This window comes from Triturus cristatus, chromosome 7 (assembly GCF_964204655.1).
Source record: "Triturus cristatus chromosome 7, aTriCri1.1, whole genome shotgun sequence".
NCBI lineage: Eukaryota > Metazoa > Chordata > Amphibia > Caudata > Salamandridae > Triturus > Triturus cristatus.
Genome location: NC_140590.1, coordinates 1,545,538,543 through 1,545,549,595, shown reverse-complemented (window position 1 = coordinate 1,545,549,595; position 11,053 = coordinate 1,545,538,543).

The window sequence follows — 11,053 nt, the reverse complement described above, 5'->3', positions numbered from 1 at the left end:
CTCACTCTTGTGCGGTCTCGCCGATGTATTGTTTGCGGCTCGATTCGCGTGTTGTCTGGGGCTGGCGTCGCGGATTACATGCAGTGAGTCTGCCCCCCCCCCCGCCCCTGAGGGCCAGTGTGCATTTGCCTCGATCACCTTCGGTCTTGCTTCCGGGCGGGGGGTGCGGTCGCATGGGTGAGGAGGGTGAGGCCGGCACGCCGGGTCAGGGTGGCGCTAGGTCCACGGGTTTGCTAGGTTCGGGAGGAAGTCGGTGTTTTCGTTGGGAAGCCGGGGAAGATCTCTCTCCCCTGTGGCTTGTTGTTCGGGCTGGACGCCTCTGCCTCCGCCAGGCGCCCTAGTCTGTTCTCCGCTGTACCCCACCACCCCCGCCCCGACGATCTTAATCTAGGACAGGGGGGGGGGCAGGCAGCTCGATAGCGGCACGAGTTTTCCCCAGGCAGATATTGGTTGGTCAAGGGAGAATGTCGTTTGGCTGCACATGCGCCCGGCCATAGCAGTGTTTTGCGGCCCCTGCTCCTACTGTACGGGGCATCTCGGGTGTGAGGGCATGCTTGCTGTAGCGGGGGTGGCGCAGCAGCAGTCAGCCGTGTCCCCCCCCATGATGTATTTGGCTGGTATATCGAGTAGCTGTGCAAGAAAAGGTGACGGAAAACGGAACAGGACTCGGATCGGGTGGCTCTGGGCCCCGTTGGGTGCGCTGGTTTACATTTGCCATTGTCCGCTGAATTTGACCGGCTGGGAACGGGTGCAATAGGTGCAGGCTGCCTATCATTCGCGGGAGTATGGCACCCCGGGGTGGCCACGGCGCGGCCACAGACATAGCTCCCGTGTCGTGCTGCTTCGGGGGCAACGGTTAAACTGAGCAAGTAATTGTATGCCCGGGTTGGCTCGGGGTTTTGTGGAGAGAGCGCAGACACATGTAGGTGGTCTTATAGCGATGATTAATAGTCGACATTTGAATACTTCCTCGATGCATATGACGATTGAGCGCCGGAGCGCGAGGTGGAAGCTGCTCTATTTGCGGTACAGAATGAAACGCTATGTCTGCGTCCCATGCCAGGCTCACATCCGAGCTTGGGGCGGAACGGGGTATTAGAGAAGCTACTTGTATCGGCTCTGCGTGGGCGCCGAGTGTGGGTGCGAGGCTGGGGGGAGGGGCCTTTGTGGTGCAAGGCTTTCATCTATATTTGCTTCTGCCGTGCTTGGCGGGGTCAGGGGGGCTGCTGACCGCGAGTCTTGGGGTCCTAGTGTTCAACGGCGAGCTACAAGCGTTCATCTGGAGCTGCTTACACACCGCAAGGCATACATTGGTGAGCCTAGATTAATGTTGCAAATGGGTGCGCTCATTTTAACAAGGTGACCCTACCCCCCCACGCCAAGAGGCGGCGCTGCCGCAAGATTGTCAAGGGCTCAGAGCGCTGGGGGGGAAGTGTGAGTCCAGGCGCATTGAGTGCGGGTGCTGCATCGGTGCAGTGTTCGAGTGGGTTTGTTGTAGGCCCCTTGCGTAGGTAGCAGTGGCACCATTGGGAATAGGGGAGAATGCATACCTCTGTCAGCGCCGCGCTCGGAGGCTGTGTGGCTAGCAGAGCTCTCCGGATGTGGCATTGTTGAAAACCGGGGCGAGTGCGCGTGAGCGATGGTATGTTTTCATGCATCTGCCGGGTCCTCGGTCAGCACAACAAGGCCCCACCGTGCAGACACGAGGGGGGCAGTGAGTGCCTGGGCTGGTGTCCGGTGCGCAGTACTCCGCCCGCATTCTTGTTTATCCTACATGCCTAGCTATGGATTGGCAAGGAGTTTAGTTGCCCGTGCTTCACCGGGCTGCATGTTGCCATGAGGCCTTCATAGTTGGGTTGATTGCAGGGAGTGAGCTGCCGCCTTAGATCGGAGAGTCCAGGTTCGAGCTCAGAGCCGTTCGACATCCGGGAGCTTGGACCTATCCATCATCCCCCCGCGCTTAACTAAGGGATTTGAGTTGGTAGGTGGCCCCTTGTAGAGCCAAGTTTTAACTGTCCGAGTCTCGCTCGCGCCAGGCCTCACATAAATGTCAAGATAGTTTGTGTCATTCGTTATCTTCCTGGAGAGAGATCAGGAATTTGTATAGTGGAGGTTTTGACTTCGGTGTAGTTAGTGCAGAGGGTTAATATGCCCGCTGCAAAGAACGTGCGCCAAGTAGATTGCAGAGTGCGTATGATGTAAATAGGTCAGCAGGTTACTGTGTTCAAAAAGACACGAGTCTCCTACACTTTGAGTCCTTTGGCTCAGGTAACATTTCCTATACACTGATTCACATGCATATGATCGATTGGCTCGGCGGTTTTTGTGTGAGATGCAAAGTTCTCGGACACCCTACACTGGTAGGAGTGGCGCTATATAACTAACTCAATGCATCTGAGAGTGTGGTTATGGAAACTTGGTCAACTGTTAGAGGGGGCTAGTGAGAGAATCTGTGGGGGAGGCGGCATTGGGGGGGCGCCAACAACATTCTGGCACAGGGCGCCAGCATCGCCAAGGCCGGCATCGCCGTTTACCGCGAGAGGGCGTGAGTTCTACAATGCTTTTAGGGGCGTGCTGAATTACATTAATCACAACCAGCATAGCGCAGGATACAAACCAAATAATTTCCGGCAACTAAGTATAATTTTCTAGGGATACCCAATGAGACTTGTTTGTTGGGCAGAAAATAACAGATTTTGAACTTTAGCTACTGAGACTTATGCAGTCCATGCACAACTAGCTAGTGCATGGCCCATTACGATATGCTGGAGAGAACCAGGCCCGAAGTCTCAGCGCCTTATCAATATGCAGTGATTCTGGGAAAATCACTTACTCCCCCCGTGCCTAATAAGAAAGGAGTGTGTCCTTGGTGCAGCGTAATTTGGTGCCCAGGTAAAGCGCGCAAACACTCAATACCTTTTCTGGTCGTGCAGCACTACCATAAACTGAAAAATATATATGGTACCAAATAGTCTAGCATGAGGGTGTGTTGCAGACATATTAGGGTCATCTGCAGCTCACTAGTTACTTTATTTTAACAAGATAAGCTGTTTTGCATAGTGTGGATGTCAGTGATCTGGCTTTGTCATTCGAAATCTGCAGCATGCGCTTTACCTATTTCGGATAGTTGGGCTCCGTAACAAGATATTACTCACACATAGTTTCAGTATGAGCACCCCCCCCTGTGCCAGCCGGTTAGTGGATAGCCTTAGCCTGGACTGACACAGCCAGATCTCTACAGCAGCCGCCTGTGTCTCCAAAATACCGTAAAATAAGTTCTGTTTGACACCATAGGTGTTTGGCGGTAGTACTGTAATTTAGGTGACTTTCTGTGCTGGCCGAAATGTGCAGGGGTAGCAAGCTTGGTTCTTACTAGATCAAGGTTGGAGACGGGTGTGTCAGGGAGGGCCTTGACACACTAAGCTAGTGTGAGTGGGTGGTTCTTGGTGCGGGGCACCACCTCTTATTGTTCAGCTCCGGCGCTGGCGACAGGCTTCCAGTTAGCACTGTCGGTCTAATTTTAGAGCGTACCACCACAGCACGCAGTGAGGAATTCAATCTCATTAAGATTGCTAGTGCCTGCTGCACCGGCCGTTCTATTAGCGGTGGGAGTATGGAATAGTCTTTACTGTTGGGCCTTCAACGCTGCAGCGGGCCTACTAACAGCTGGTATAGCCCGCTACGGCGGGCTATAAGGCTGTACTCTGTTTTCCTTTGGGGAAGGGTTTTATTGGAAACATTCTGAATGAGACAAGTATTGGTATAGATACATGTTGTTATTTGCCGGTACAGTAAACTGGCTACTTTTACTACCACTTTCGTCGAACAATACGGCTGTCCAACACAGCATGGTTTTCAGAGTCTGATGTAAGATATATAGGCATTGTTGTCCAAACATCACGCTCAGATTGGTCCCGGTAATGTAATTCTTATTGCAGCCCACAAGCTGGTGGATCTACAATCCATGCAAGCAACCTTTGGGGCAGTTTCTCAAGCTCGAGTTGAGTTAGTGGTCTCTCTTAACTTGAAGGATGTTTCATTCCTGGAAGCCCTGAACCAGAGGCCACCATCACTATTCACACTATTGGCCACAAGCTTTCCTTCGATTCCTGGCCTCAGGTTGAAAACGCATGGCCTTATATTTCAAATGTACTCTTTTGCGGGCCACTCGCCATTTTAATAAGGAAGTATTCCTAGGCTGATGGTGATTAAGATAGTCACATGTGATCAAATATTGGTTAAATGTTTGGATTTGGAATATCGATGTTATTATTGTGCGTTCCACGCTTGAGTATATACAGAGAATTCAGCAGCCTGAGCTGTTTTGAGACAAGCTGAAGGCCGGGGTTTGTGGGTCATACATAACATCTTGAAGGTTATTCTCCCTGTTCCACAGGGAGGCAAGGTAAAGCCCAGAGTGACCTGGTCTACCGAGACTTAGCCTGGCGCCTCTTCTGCGACCTTTCGAAGTTCGTTTATTTAATTTATGACGGTGACAGATGCTATCACAGTTGTTGATAGGCACCAGGGCTAATATTTGGTGTCGCCCATAGATGCCCTGTGTTGGGTGAATGATATCTGAGAGCTGTACTCCTTAGAAAAGGACATTGCCAAATAGGCAAGCCAATGGCACATCAAGTGGTTATAAAAAAAATAAAAAAAAATACTGCTCTCTTTTATCCATTCTACGATATTAATGTGTTGACGTGAAATGTTCACCTTCGCCACGTCATGACCCCAAGATTAAAAACTACTTGTGGTGTTCACCAGGGACCCCCGTTTAAATGGAAACACTTTGGGGGAACAAGGTTTATTACACTAGGTCCCAGATATTGGAACTCCCCACCTCTAGAGATGAGGTCCTGCACAGACCTCATGACTTCCCGCAAACTCCTAAAACATGGCTAGTTAGACAGGTATATGAGTAACATACCACTCTAACAGGTTCCAGAGTAGCGCCAGGGAACCAATCTGGTACGTGTGCCCTACAAATTTAGTATAACATAACATAACAAATGTTGGATGGATTTCATAATCTTTTAGGAGCAGAACATAATGTGTTTATTGCACAAACTGAGAGATTCAGAAACAGAGCTTGTGGAACCACACAGGATGTTCACAAGGTGACAGCAAGCCATACTGTTGGAATAAACAATTAATGAAAAAGAAATTACACTATTTTGAAATTAATTACATAGACGTCAACAAGTTTAACGATATTTTGGGCTAATAGTTATGGTTAAAGGTGAGATAAGGTCACATCGTTTTACAAAATCAATTCTAAGCAATTGCAGTTCAAGTTGTAGCAGTCAATAACAATTGTTGTGGTTAGCATTAGGTTTTGAATTAGGGAAGGAGGTGCTGAGCCAATTTAATTATTATAACTGATTTGACTTCTACATAAAAATTAGTGCAAATTACATGTCGTCTTCAGGAAATAAGCTTTAATTTTAAGTGAATTAAAAGTAGGAATGAACCGAATATTTCAATAATATTTATCTTAGTTTGATTTTATATGAACTATTGAAGAACAAGGCTAGAATAAGACTCCATCATCTAAGTTAATGTAACTTAACTTGCAAGAATATTTAATAAAACCTGTATTATTTGGTAGTTAAGATGATCCCCAGAATGCTGGGTCATTATTGGCAGTAGGGAGGCCAATCCAAGGAGATGTTGCTGAGATTGGTCATTGGAAGTAAACAATAGGATAATAATACAACGTGAAAGGAAGAAAAAGTAGGGGTCAATGGCCGAAAAGGTAAATACGGCAGAGTTAGCAGTTTTATCTGTTTAATTGATGTGTATTAGCATGCTGTAGGAAGGTGGGATTGTCTCAACGAAGCACTTGCCAATAATGCTGTCACTAGCTAAGTTTGTGGCATTAACCATTCAGAGACAGTGACTTGGAGCAGCCAGGGACAGTGAGCGTATGTTTCCCGTGTGCTGGGTGAGAGTACAAAGACAGAGGCTGTTGCCCCCATACCGTCTGATGTTCACAGCTTTTAAGTGCCCATCCCATCATTAGATACCCGTGATGTCAGCTTGTGTGGATAAACGTAGGGAAGGCAGTTAACTCACACGTTACCTCCATCTTGCTTTACTGTGCTTAGCTGTTGGAAACACACTTCTAAGCCAGAATGACCCTAGTTTGGCCCAATTGAAAATCACAATAGGATTTCATGTCCATATACGCCAAAGCTAGCTCGTAGGGGCAGGGCACCTATTACAGCGAAGGGAGGAAGAGGGGGCTCTGGCAGCGACGGGAGCCTCCCCAGAGCTGTGGCGGAGTTACAAGACGATCTGGAGGCAGAAGGGTAGAGTAAGGGTACCTCTGCGACAGGCGGTACAGTAAGGGTACCCCTGTCAGGCACAGTAAGGGTGCCCGAGCCAAGGTCCGGGAGCCGAAGGAGGTTCTGGGAAGACCGCGACGGTGCCCCGTTAGTCCTTCGGGCGGTTGGGGGGCCTGACCAACCGGGGGTGTGCCATAACACGCTCCGCCCCGTTAAAAGGGGCGGGAGTATTAGACAGATCACGTGATCCAAAGGAGGATCTGAAAAAAATGTGCCGCACTGCCGGGCATCGACCCACCGTGCGTGCTGGCTCGCAAGGCGGGCGCAGCAGCGAGGGGCTGCTTGCCCTGGATCGCCCGTAAGATAACCCACTTATCGTCATACTTATGTTGTATGAAATAAACCTGCAGCAGTTCTTCACCCATAACGAATGTGTCAGTGTAATCTTTGGGTGACGTCTGTGCATGCGTGTTGAGTGGAGCGGATGACGGTGTGGTCACTATGAGTGGATCAGCCCCCAATCTGTATCCAGTGAGCGTCGCAACCTTCACCCCCCCCCTTTCCTTTGGCAGAGAGGTGTACAGGGCCCACGGCTGCTGTGACCCATGTGTGAAGTACCAGCGCCGAGTGTCTTATTTGCAGCATTTTGTGGCTTTGTGAACCGAGCCTAGAGCCTGCCTCTACAAGAGGTGAGGAGCCAGAGTCCGAGGGCGCTCCAGAAAAGGGGGGGCCAATCGGCCCCCACGCAGGCATGGCGGGGCCCGGCCCCTCCCATATCCCGTCCCCTTCGTGGTGGCTGTTCCCGCCCCCCCCTTGCCCCGGAAGTAGTTGTGTGCTTCCGGGCCGGGGGGGGCGGGGCCGCGATCACGAAGGGGTTAAGAGCCTGGGGGGGCGCGGGAGGCGGCCTCTTTGTGCCCGCGCTCCCCAGGCTCGCTCCTCGCCCCACCGTGGGGCTCTTTATTTTCTCCTCTTCTTGTTGCAGGTGTGCGGCATAGCAGGACTGCAGTAGTTAGCTCTATCCGACGCGTTACGGAGGTGGAGGACTGCGGTGATCTCGTGGGACGACGGAAGCGGAGTGTGAAAAATCTTGACGATCGTTCGCGTCCAGGAAGTTGGTTGCGGGCTCGTCTGGAGGCCGCTTGCGCACTACGGGGACGTCGGCGTCTTTGGAGCAGGACACGAGGTATTTTGTGGGGCGGACGGGGGGGGCCGCAGAGCGCCTTAGCATAAGGTACAGGGAAAGCCGGGTGGGAAGCATTGCAAAGCCGAGCCCAGAACTAATCGTCTGTTTTTGAAAAAGCCGTAAGGATAAAGGCACCGATTGCGGGGTAGGAGCAGCACAATAGTCATTTGCGCACATTTAAATAGTTTGTTTAGGTTCCGCGCCCCAGAGGCAGGGCCGCGTGTGTGCAAAAGTTAGATATCGAGAAGCAACGCTTCATACCGGGTAAAACGAAGGCCAAGCTAAGCAGGGACAGCAAGGGCAGAGGGCGGATGGGTGACTAAGAGGGTTTTGTCAGGATTGAACGTTTTTGTTGCATTAACGAAGGGCTAGGGTGGTTTTTGAAAACAAGCTAAATACAAGTTACTGCTTTTACAATCTAGCAGGTTTATTGCCAATGTGTATATTGTTTAGGAGGGGTGAATGATCTTCGTGTTGGAGGACTGGTGCTAGATAAGGTGCTCGGTTAAAATTTCAACACTTATTTACCAAAAACTGAAGGAGGTACATGATCTGAGGTGTGTGCATAGCAAAGCGGTCAGTGTCAAGCCAACCAGGGCAATTTTTTCATTTGCCCCTTTTCACATAAGGAAGTGACCCAGTTACAATTCAATTGGGTATATATCGGTTGGTCTGTCTTACAGGGGTGGTTGGTCTGGCCTCAAGGCACACGTGTACAATTTTAATTTTGGTCTACGGGAAGAAGTGCTCAACTTCCTTCAAGCTGCCACATTTGGGAATTTAACGTATTTTCTGTTACAGGTCAACAAGCTTGGGAGCTAGGTCTGTGTATTCCAGCTTGGGCGCCTTTCAACTGGGTCAGGTACGGAGCACGGTGTGCTCATAAGTATGTCTGCAAGAAGGGGGCACGCAAATGCTAGCATGGGGTGGATGCTTCAGAAAATGATGCGCAAAATGTCGGCAATGGAGAAACGACTGGGGAAAGTGGACAAACTGGGTAGGACGGTGGCGGAATTGGGAGCGAAGGTAGGAGCGCACGCCGGCCCATCGGGGAGACCTAAGCGAACTATAGTGCCGCCCAAACCAAGGGGCGAATTTGCGACACCGCCCAAGCGGGCGAGATCTAAGAAGGTGGGGGGTCGTCCACAGTATCCAACTCCCATGGTACCGCCGGCGGCACCTGTCCCTACACCTCAGGCACCTGTCCCGCAACCTCAGGCACCCTTGGGCATCCCGGCACCGGTACCCCAGCTACCAGTGGCTTTGCCAGTAGCGCCGGCCATCCCGATGGCTCCTTTAGCACCGTTGGTGCCACCGCCCACCCCGGTTCCCGTGGGGGGCGCGGTACCGAGTGGGGTCCCTTCTCTCCTGCCCGCGTCTGGTCCAATGCCAGCAGATTTAGCAGCCCAGGTAGCAGTCGTTCTCCCCTGGTTAGGTAAGGGCGCGTTGCCGGACATCACGATCCTCACGGCGGAACAACGAACGTTAGTTGCGCAGATATTGTTGGCTAGTGGGCAGGGCAGCACGCCACTCGCACCAGTTTCTCCCCAAATAGGTCCAGCGAACACCGGGGGCCCAGCCAAGACCGTGGAGGTGGCGTCATCCAACGACAATGGTAAGGAGGTGGCCCTGCCACTGTTGGGCGAGGGCGCGATGCCCTCCAGGGGGGAGTGCCTGGCGCAACATGTGTCACAAAGTGTGAAAGAGTTGATTTGGGCTGATAAATATGTTAATATCTTTTCATTGTTGATAGACAGCAGGGAATGGGAATATGCGAAATCACAGAAAGATATGATGTTGCCTAGTGAATGGAGATCAAAATTGTACAAATTTAGGGTTGAAGAAACCATCCTCAATAGCCTTTGCCGTGTACAGTGCAGTAATTGGGGAACGTTTTCCAGGGATGCAATCAGTCATGAGCTGCTATCAGAGTAGGATCACAATGTACCATGATAATCATGCGGGGGATGTCTGGAAAGAGTACGATATGGCCTTCAGAAAATCTAGGGAGTTCAACAAATCTTTGGCATGGGACAAGGTAGATTCTATTTCTTGGCATTCTCAATTCGAGAAGGGGCAGGGGGCGACCACTAGCTCTGCCTGGAACAAAAGTTACTCTCCCAGGCCACAACAGCAATTTCAGCAGCCCTTTCGGCCAGTGCAGGGTGGGGAGACAAACCAAAAGGCTAGAAGCGGTGGAAGTGCAAAAGGGGTGTGTTGGGACTTTAACAAACGGGCATGCAACAGGGCACCGGGCACTTGTAAGTTCAGGCACGCGTGCAACATATGCGGCCACCCTTCCCACCCAGAAGCGACATGCAGGAACAAGGGCAGTGGGCCTGGGAATAGGGGAAGGAAGAAACCAGAGTAACAAGATCCACCCCATTATAGCACATTCGCCCATTCTGTTGTCGGCTATGATCCCTTGGCTTAACAGGTACCCCAACCACACGTCGGCGAGATTATTGCAAGAGGGGTTCACTCATGGTTTCCGAATTCCAGCTGGGGGTTATGTTGGGACACCGCAGTGCAGGAATCAGCTGTCAGTGCTCTCCAATCCCACGCTGGTGGCTAGCAAAATAGAAAAGGAGTTGCGCTTAGGTAGGGTAGCGGGTCCTTTTCATGTCATTCCCACTAAGAATTTTGTATGCTCCCCGTTGGGCATAGTTCCAAAAAAGGAGAAGGGCGAGTATAGGCTTATCCACAACTTATCTGCACCTAGGGGCCTATCCTTGAATGATGCTTTTGATGAATCAATCTGCAGCGTTAAATATGCATCTTTTGATCAGGCGGCGGACATGCTGAGGGACTTAGGCGCGGGTGCACTGATGGCCAAATCAGATATTGAATCAGCCTTTAGACTACTCCCTGTTCACCCAGAGGATCAGCGCCTCTTAGGTTTCTCCTTTGAAGGGAAGTACGACATGGATAAGTGTATGCCCATGGGCTGTTCCATTTCATGTGCATATTTCGAACAGTTCAGCTCTTTCTTGGAATGGGCCCTAAGGCAATCTACAGGGCACCAGTATGTCATGCATTATCTGGATGACTTTCTTTTCCTGGGTCCGGCGGGGTCACGGGAGTGTGCGTCAGCACTGCAGGAATTTTGCGCGCTCATGCGCTCTTTCGGGGTACCCCTGGCGCAGGGAAAGACGGTCGGGCCAGTGGCATGCTTGGAATTCTTGGGAATTGAACTGGATTCAGTGGAGGGTTGCTTTAGATTACCAATGGAGAAGATACAAAGATTCAAGAATACCCTAGGATCATGCATACAGGCTAAGAAGGTTACTCTACAAATGTTACAGCAGACAGTGGGTCAGTTAAACTTTGCATTGAGAGTAATACCCATGGCGCGCCCTTTTTCACGCTCGATTTCACAGGCCATGAAGGGTCTTCGGGAGAAGCATCACCGGACACGGCTATCTGCAGAGGTTCGCCAGGATATGCGGATATGGATTGCATTCCTGGAGGATTTCAATGGCAGAGTGCTGTGGGGTGCACCCACGTTGTCCTCGGAGGACTTGGGTTTATGGACTGATGCTGCAGGAAGTGTAGGTTTTGGGGCAATCCTTGGTAG